Raw genomic sequence first — 9,793 nt, 5'->3', positions numbered from 1 at the left:
AAAGTGAAGACTTTTTATTTTTTTTTTTTTGCTTGTCAATTTTTTCTTGGGAAAATGTGCCCCCCCCCATTTAGGATAATCCTGGATCTGCCCCTGTTACTGTGTTAGGAGATATGACATATTAGAAATGACAAAGATTTTAAGAATTCATCATTGATGAGGTGACAACTAAAAACAAAAATGGAAAAAGATTATAAAACACAGATGAAAGAAATGAAAAACATGTAAAAAGATGAATAAAATATTCAACTGTTCTAGAGTGGATGAATGAATTAATGGACATGATGGATTAATAAATAATGAAGAAATTATTTCTGTTAAATTCATATGAAACCTTAGCTTTGCATGGTTTGTCTGACATAAGCACTCCAAGTCTGGCTTTGGCTTCCGGCTTTAGCGTGCCCATGCCACTTCTAAGTTAGAAGTTCTAGTAGTTACTTTTTTGTTCCATTCTATTTACAGTCATGACAGTATTACACTAACGTTAAAATAGTAAACAGTTTTTTTCTGATCAAAAATTGATTCTTCAAGTTCAACTGCTTGACGCTGACGAATAAGATCCTGGGCAAATTCAAAGTGCAACACCCCTGTTACACTAATTTTTGTCAATTAAATTAGTCTATGTCTACCCAACTTTTAAAAATGGCCTCCTGAGCTGAGTTGAGTCTGGAATTGAGCTCAGCCGCGGCCTGACATCAGTGCAGTGCATGCAGTGTTGGAATTGCACGGTAGCGGAGTGGGAGGATCGAGGAGAACTAGACAGCTGGCAGCCATCTGCTTGGAGGAGTTTTTCAACATTTCATTTTTTTTTTATTTCTCCTCTCTCTGTATTTGGTGAGTGATTAAGCCAACGGAGTTCAGCTGAACAACCAATATAACATTAACAGAGACCAAAGCTTTTGCTAGAGGAGAACGAGGAAGGTGTCTGTGTCACAACAACAGTCAAGTCAACCCGGCAGTCAACACTCACAACCATGACAACACTCAACACTAGGCTAGATCAAAAGCTTCAGTCTCTGTATTTTGGTTGTTCCGCTGAACTACGTTGGCTCCACTCACCATACATGAATGGGGATTACAGTAAAATGTCAGAAATTGTTGAATAAATCCCCAGAAACGACGGTTATCCATGTCTAACAACAGGCATGCAAACTAAAAGGAAAGCTCGAAAGCAGCTCATCGCTCACCAACTTTATCATTCGGCGTGGACGTGGGCCCTTGCCCCAAGTTCAAAGTTGGCTTGGCCTGCTTCAGTTCAGGCTTCACAAATAACAGACGACGAATAGTTTAAGCTGCCCTTAACAGATCTAGATCTATCTCTGATCTCATTATTTTGGACGTCAGAAAACCGAGAAAAGCAGCAACCACCAGCTTCGGCCTTCGGATTCGATGCATTCAGAGCAGAGGCTTGGTCAAAAAATAGGTGATTCCCCTTCCGATTTTTAACAGCATAAGCAGTTCGTCGCTCAGTCAACTGAAAATTCAAGATGGATGTCATATCATGACGTCATCACGGATATTGGTAGATCTCCGTCTCACAGCCGGAGGGGTCGGGAGTTCAAACCCAGCTGCGCATCAGGAGAGCATTTCATGGGATTTCATCAATATATTCATCCGTCAAGTTGTCAGATCTGACATCTTTCCATGATTTTGATTGGCAGAGAGGCACTGTTCCTATGGTAACTGTCGGATAAAATGGGACTTGATAAAACGTCCGACAAGTCCTTTGATGAAACGCCCCCCAGGACATGACACAAGACGTTCAGTTATTAAAAAAAAAAAAAAAAAAATCCTGCTATAAGCCCTCCGCTGTTTGGCATTCAAGAATACGAGGGATATAGGAGCTACATAATTACCCATGTACCGGTACGTCGATCTGGGCTGCACAGTGGCTGCCGGCCACAAATTTTCGGAGTATTTAATTCTGTTTCTAATTAATATACCTGCTTCGAAGTCAATTCAATGACAATAATAAAATATTGATGGATTTTTTCCTTTTTTTGGATTGATAGTATGATTTTTTTTCCGACGGAGATCGTCCAGTGACATTGTCGTGGCCACAGCATAAAATGTGGGAAATTTTTCTAAAACGAAGTGAACGGCGAAGAGATCAAGCAATTTTTTGTTAAAATATACGTTTGTGAGATCAGTATAATATAGCATTCACCCCTCCACCTTTTTTTCTTTCCCTTTCTGGAAGTTTATTTTCTCTTTTGGGGGTCGTATCATGCACGTAAGATTGTGCCGTCACTGTTTTAGAGGGATTCCACCAAAATGAAAAGTTGAATTTCAGTCAAAAGAAAAAAAATGCAAAAAGATAAAGTGATGAATTAAGGGCGTCATTTTAAAATGTGCTTTCGAGAGTATCTCGTGGGTAAAAATCGCTATTCAGGGTACATGGCATACAAACCAGAGGAAACATCATTATTGTAGCGATAACATGAATAGCCCTAACTGTAATAAATAGATCTTTGACTTTCAACAATTTTCTTTCAAGAAAAAGTGGTTATAATAATTCATACAATGAATAATTAATATGTCTTTATTGTGTCTATTCATACAATTAAACACAAATGAATAGTGAGTGAGCGATATTATCAACTCTCCCATTTCCATCATTGAGCTATCATTATAACCATAGTGTAAAAAAACAATTTTATTTGTTACGTTTAGGATGAAAATTTCCAACATTATGCTTTTAATTGTTTGATTTTTCTGTATTGGTTCAAATGAACATGTAGATGGCGAACTTGACCTCTAAGTCACCAATTAAGCTTGGTTTCTCAAACTTTAAATGAATTTGTTTCTTGATTTGTCTGATGTTTTTAGATAAGCTATTACTTGTATAAGGTTGAAAAACTTATATGTTCGAGTTTGGGAAATAATCTAAGTTCTAAATCGTAGCTCAAATCAATCATCAAACCAAAGGGGAAATAAGTGAAACTGAAGTAGAGACGCAATTTAAATAAACAGAACTGAAGGGGTCTGGTTGTGCACTGTTTTATTATGGGCTTCCTTAATTGCCTCAGTAAAACTCAGAATCATAGTATAATTTACAGATATTTTAATCAAGTAGAGCCAATCAATCAAAATAAAATGAATGGAAAGATCGAACTAAATTGTAAGAATCCAATGCACAACATAAACCAATATAAGGAATGAGATGAGATGACAAATATGTCTTGTAATTATATAATGATGTAAGTAGAAATTAAGGAGTCGGGTGAGGAATGGAATACCTGAAGAGAGAATAGAGAATGAATGAAGATGACAAAAGAGAATCAGAGGAAAGGCATTCAGAGTAGAATGAATGAATGAATGGCGACTGATTATCTTTAAGCTCAAATAACCTAAGTTCAGACTGCGAGGGCAGTAAAATAGAAATGACAATGAACATAAGTCTAGTACGGAACAGAATTGTAAAGCAGCTGAAGAAAACACAAGTTAATAAACAAAATAGGAAAATTACAAAATAAACATCCTACACTTGTTTCCATAATTTCAAAAATATTATTTGCGATTATTTTATGATTGTTTGCAGGAATTCAGGAAGAGGATTCCTATCTCACTATTCAAGTAGAGCGAGAAAGACAAGCTGAAAACGGGACACTACATTTGTAGTGTAACATGACCGTTTGTACACTTCCAAACTCAGTCTCCTATGCTCTCCTGTACATTGAAACTCTCCTTACTTTAATTGATTAAAATAAAATTATCAAACTGAAGATAGGGTGAACACAGAAGAAATTAGAAGTTAACAAGATGAAGTCCAGATCAGCACTGACTTTACTTTCCAATCTTATCTTCTGCCAATGTACCCACATTGGATAATCATAAAAATCAACCAATCAAATACAAGAAAAATGGTATGAACTATAAAATGAACTAACCCTATTTAAAAACCAAACAGTAAATTTTGCTGGTTCTATTTAATCTGTACTCTTACATTTGGCTTTCCATACTTTATTGTTTACATTCAACTTGTTTATTTCCATTCCAACTCATCTCATCCTTCTTTCCATCCTCTCAATCCACATACATTGTCATGATCTCATCTTTCATTCCATCTCCACAATACATCTCACATAGCAACACAGGTTCATTGCATTTCATTCTTTCATTCAGTTTCCCCTCAGTCATGCTTCCTGGTTTTCCATTAGCTTTCCACTCCACATGGTCTTATTGTTTAATTCTCATTAGGATTCAGTTTAACTCATGATCACCCTTCTCTATTCTCTGATTGGTTCTTATTTTTAAATAGGGTTAGTTCATTTTATGGTTCATACCATTTTCCTTATATTTGATTGGTTGATTTGTATGATTATCCAATGTAGGTACATTGGGAGAAGAGAAGATTGGAAAGTAAAGTCAGTGCTGATCTGGACTTCATCTTGTCAACTTCTAATTTATTTTGTGTTCACCCTATCTTCAGTTTAATAATTTTAGTTTAATTAAAGTAAGGTGAGCTTTGGAGATTGAATTACAGGAGAGCATAGGAGACTGAGTTTGGAAGTGTAAAAAACCAATCAGAGAATAGAGAAGGGTGATCATGAGTTAAACTGAATCCTAATGAGAATTAAACAATAAGACCATGTGGAGTGGAAAGCTAATGGAAAACCAGGAAGCATGACTGAGGGGAAACTGAATGAAAGAATGAAATGCAATGAACCTGTGTTGCTATGTGAGATGTATTGTGGAGATGGAATGAAAGATGAGATCATGACAATGTATGTGGATTGAGAGGATGGAAAGAAGGATGAGATGAGTTGGAATGGAAATAAACAAGTTGAATGTAAACAATAAAGTATGGAAAGCCAAATGTAAGAGTACAGATTAAATAGAACCAGCAAAATTAACTGTTACATAAGATTCCCTCTTCATTAAAAATGTCCTCATTTTTCAATATACACTCCAAAGTTTTTAAGCTTCGATTCATGTTTTCTTTCCGAACTTTTTTTTCTTGCTAGCATGAATTTTTTTTTTTTAACGGGCCAAAAATTTAAGAGGATAAAAAAAAATAATGAAGGAACCTTAAATTTCAACTGTTCACAGTAATATCAATAAGTCATTACTTTTGCAACAATCAGCAGAACTGACATATTTCCAAACCCAATCTATGTGATTAATAGTAAATAGTGGTAGTAAAATACGAGCTGTGATTGGCTGGATTTGTACCACGTGACCTCCCTTCAAAAAGTTATATTGTACATATGTACAATATAACTTTCGATTTTTGGATGGCAAAATCCATGATGGGGGCTTAGATTGAGGGATCTATTTACTATAATAAATAGTGAACGTTCTATCATACAATATTACTGGATTATATGAACTCCAAATATAAAATTATCCCTCGTGCAAGCCTATTTCACCTCGGCCTTCGGCCTCGGTGAAATAAACCTGCACTCGGGATAATTTTATATTTGTCGTACATATAATCCAGTATATTGTACAATAGATTGTACACTATTTATATAATATTTCTTTTTTTTTATAGAGGTCGTCACTAAACTGACGATTTCAAAGAATGAAAAAAAAGAAAATGTATATTTTGACTTCGATATTTCTTTCGAAGAGAAATAAGAAATATCGAAGTCAAAATATACATCCCACCGCTGCCACCAGTTGTAACATGACCGTTTGTACACTTCCAAACTCAGTCTCCTATGCTCTCCTGTACATTCAAACTCTCCTTACTTTAATTGATTAAAATAAAATTATCAAACTGAAGATAGGGTGAACACAGAAGAAATTAGAAGTTAACAAGATGAAGTCCAGATCAGCACTGACTTTACTTTCCAATCTTATCTTCTGCCAATGTACCCACATTGGATAATCATAAAAATCAACCAATCAAATACAAGAAAAATGGTATGAACTATAAAATGAACTAACCCTATTTAAAAATAAGAACCAATCAGAGAATAGAGAAGGGTGATCATGAGTTAAACTGAATCCTAATGAGAATTAAACAATAAGACCATGTGGAGTGGAAAGCTAATGGAAAACCAGGAAGCATGACTGAGGGGAAACTGAATGAAAGAATGAAATGCAATGAACCTGTGTTGCTATGTGAGATGTATTGTGGAGATGGAATGAAAGATGAGATCATGACAATGTATGTGGATTGAGAGGATGGAAAGAAGGATGAGATGAGTTGGAATGGAAATAAACAAGTTGAATGTAAACAATAAAGTATGGAAAGCCAAATGTAAGAGTACAGATTAAATAGAACCAGCAAAATTAACTGTTACACTAGTAACAAAACATGATCCATATCTCACTAAACATGCTAAATATATAGGTGATACAAGCTCAAAGCACGAGCTTATTTTTTTAAAGGAGAATGAAACCATTGGAACAAGATAGCTTGTGTGAAAACAGAAAAATCAAAGAAACAGATCAACAAAAGTTTGAGAAAAATCGGACAAATAATGAGAAAGTTATGAGCATTTGAATATTGCGATCACTATTGCTATGGAGATAGCAAATTGGCAATGCGACAAAGATGTGTGATGTCACTGATGAACAACTCTCCCCATTACTTTAGTATATATTTCACTTGAATTGCCTCTTTTATCACATCTATCCATAGATCATGTGTTCTTTCTACATGAGGGCATGTAATACATATTTTTTAAGAATACATAATGGATAAAGAGTTTGTATCATCGTAAGAAAAAGCAAAAAGAGACATTTTGAGGGCATTTTATAGTCCACCAAAGTTGTTCATCAGTGACATCACACATCCTTATCGCATTGCCAATGGGAGGATCTCCATAGCATTAGTGATTGCAATATTCAAATGCTCATAACTTTCTCATTATTTGTCTGATTTTTCTCAAACTTTCGTTATTCTTATTCTTTGATTTTTCTGTTTCTACACAAGCCTATTTGTTCCAAAGGTTTCATTCCCCTTTAAGCTTAAGGGGCTAGTCTGCTATGCAGACTCTGAATGGCTCGGGAGGTGGTGCGGCTCCTGGTTTGCGAAGCAAACCAGCCTGAAAGGGCGAGCGAAGCGAGCCATTTTTTAGACATAGTAGACCGACTCCTTGAGTCAGCTGCTGTGGTACAAACACTGCAGATGTGGGTCTAAATATTTTGTAGACTAGGGTGGGGGGGTGGGGGGCTGACCATGCAAAAAATCTCAATCATGTGTTAATTTTTACGTTTTTGTACTTGGTTTTGGAAAAAGTGGGCGATGTATAGGGGCATGTCATGTAGAGGCCAATTGACTTGAAAACAGGATGTTTTAAACGCCATTTCAAATCCTCTGAACATGATATGAATCGCATATTCATGCAGGTCCATTATTAGTATACGAAATCAGTTTTTATTTTAGAATTCTCCCTTTTTACACGCTCTTCCTTCCCTTAATATTATTTTTCGATCCTCAGCTTCTCGGACCCCCCCCCCCCATCATCATCACTGGCCGGGTGCATGACCCAAAGTGCAACTTTCTGAAAATAAAATTGAATTTCGTATTCCTTCTCCGCTGCAATTGCATAGGAATTATTGCTTTCCTTTGGTGTACGTATGGAAGTTTTCTTCCAAAATCCTTTGGCACATATTTTTTTATTCATGAATACAAACAGACACTTGGGCATGTTGGGTGGTTATTAGTATATTAGATTCTGTAAAAAGTCATTTTGAGATCGTTACCAGAACTGGAATTTATCTTTAATACCAGTTGTAGTAAATATCTGAAAATGGGTTAGAATCAAATATTAGCACCAATAATAGCTCTGGAAGAATCTACTTGCTGAGAAATTTGCAAAATATGTGTAAGCAAGGAATTCCATCAAATGTCTGGTATTTTTCAAAGCAATATTTCATGCTTTTCTGTGCTAGTCAGTGACCCAGGGTGCCAGTCAAATATCTTGCTGTACACATGCGTGACCCCCCCCCAAAAAAAAAAAAAAAAAAAAAAACGTGTTTTAGGGTGTTTTTTTTCAGTTTTGGACGCGGGCCGCGCGTGCACTCGTTAAGGGTATCAAAAACATCGATTTAAAAAGATCGAGGGTGCTTAGATTGCATGGTCAATTGTCAATTAAGAAGTCGAACGTATTTTAGGGATTTTTTTTTTAAAGACGAACTAGCCAGACGTGTTATGTTTTCATAGGCGGCGGAAGCGGGGGGGGGGGGGGGCGGGGGACAGATCCAAAAAAAAATTGAGGTAAATTTTTAGTTGATAACCTTTTTTTTTTTTGCATGTCAATTTTGTTTCCTGCGTCCCCCCCTAAATTCTGGTGGACCCCCTTAAAATGTCTCTTGCCCCCACCCCTAAAATTTAGGTTGGGGACTTTTTTTTTTTACATGTGTCCATCACAAAATTTCAGGTAGATCCCCTCTAAATTTTGTGGCTTCCGCCGCCAATGTATGTTTTTCCCCAAGCTTTTTTCGCCCCGGTGCTTTTTCTTCCTCGTTTCTGGAAAGTGTTGGGGCCGAAACAAAATTACTTTAATGTTTAGGGTCATATTCTGGCGACAACTTGTTTGGGGGCCAAAATGTTGAAGTCCGCCAAAAAATTGTTTAGGGGTGTATCTTGCACACTGAGAAAAACTCGGTTACGGGTGGTAAGTTGTTTGGAAATAATTTTGTCACGCATATGTGTACAGCAATTACATTTGACTGCCCCCACCCCCGCGGGGAGTTGGAGGTGGCGTAATGAGCCAAAATGTTGAGTTGGTCAGATATGGCGTATGGGGTAGAATTTATGAGCGAGCAAAATTTCGACATTTTTTTTTTCAAAATCCAATTTTGAGATAGATTTTGACAGAATATTAAGTAAATCATATTCACCCCCTCTATTTCCTTATCTTTTCTTCTTTTTCTTTCTTGGTCATTAAGAATTTTGGGAGACCAAGGCCATGGCTCAAGCCCACCCCTCCCCTCATTTGTAGTATATGTAATATATTCGGGGGCCCTATGTCAACATTATATCTCTCAATACGCCTCAACAACGTATACTATAGTGTTACTAAAACCACCTGCCGATCATGATAAATGACAAGGTGCCGCTAATTGATCTACGCATGCGCACTTCCTTAGCAACCTCCAACGGTATCTCGTTGTTATTATGAATGGCGTTTTTTTCACACGTGAAATCCCGTGGTCATCAGCATAAGCATAAAACCATCGCTAACGATTAAAAGAGTCAACTTTGTGGCCAGTTTATTGGATTTTGGATAGGATATATTACTGCTTTATACTGTAAGGATACGTAGGAAAATTTTTGGTGAGTTTTGAATTGTATTTTTGTGGCACAAAATGATTTGTTGATGTTGTGTTTTGCGTTCGACGAGCTTCTTTTTTTTCTGGTGGGTTTGTGCGGAGAGACAACTCCGAGGAATGCACATAATTGTAATGTGTGTAACGCCCGGCTGAGCTGTGCAGTGCTCTGTGAATTGAGGTGTGTGGTGATCGGTCATGCATGCATTTCGAGACGGGAGAGTTCTGGCTCCAATTCTTGTGGGCTACCGCTAAACTCAACTGGGATGTAAATGTCGCTGGTGTTGTTAAAACTGTTAAAAAACGAAGTTGTTTAAATTTAACTTTTTTTCAGCCAGACACAAAACTTTTAATTTCAGATACATGTAATTTATGCCCAACTTTTGATGGGGTGACCATAAATTTGCGCACATTTTAAGAAGTTTGAAGTTTTATATATTCAAAATTTCTCACAGTTCACACAAAATTAATAAAAATCATGAATAGCAAACAGAAGGCAAGATCACAAAGTCAAATTAGCTTGTTGGAATTATAATGTAGGCCAAACCGAGGATTTCGCCGG

General features: G+C 36.6%; 1 protein-coding gene across 2 annotated transcripts in view; it reads left to right on the top strand.

Annotated features, from left to right (window-relative positions):
* The first annotated feature begins 9,071 nt into the window (after positions 1 to 9,071).
* Positions 9,072 to 9,793, top strand: part of LOC121417129 (lipoxygenase homology domain-containing protein 1-like) — a 95,020-nt gene continuing 94,298 nt past the window's right edge. For both annotated transcript variants that reach the window (XM_041610712.1, XM_041610710.1), the window contains exon 1: positions 9,072 to 9,238. The gene's annotated coding sequence lies outside the window, so the exon portion shown is untranslated. The remainder of the gene's footprint in view (positions 9,239 to 9,793) is intronic.

Source organism: Lytechinus variegatus, chromosome 6 (assembly GCF_018143015.1).
Source record: "Lytechinus variegatus isolate NC3 chromosome 6, Lvar_3.0, whole genome shotgun sequence".
In the NCBI taxonomy this organism is placed as follows: Eukaryota; Metazoa; Echinodermata; class Echinoidea; order Temnopleuroida; family Toxopneustidae; genus Lytechinus; species Lytechinus variegatus.
This window is presented reverse-complemented; position numbering and strand designations above follow the sequence as displayed.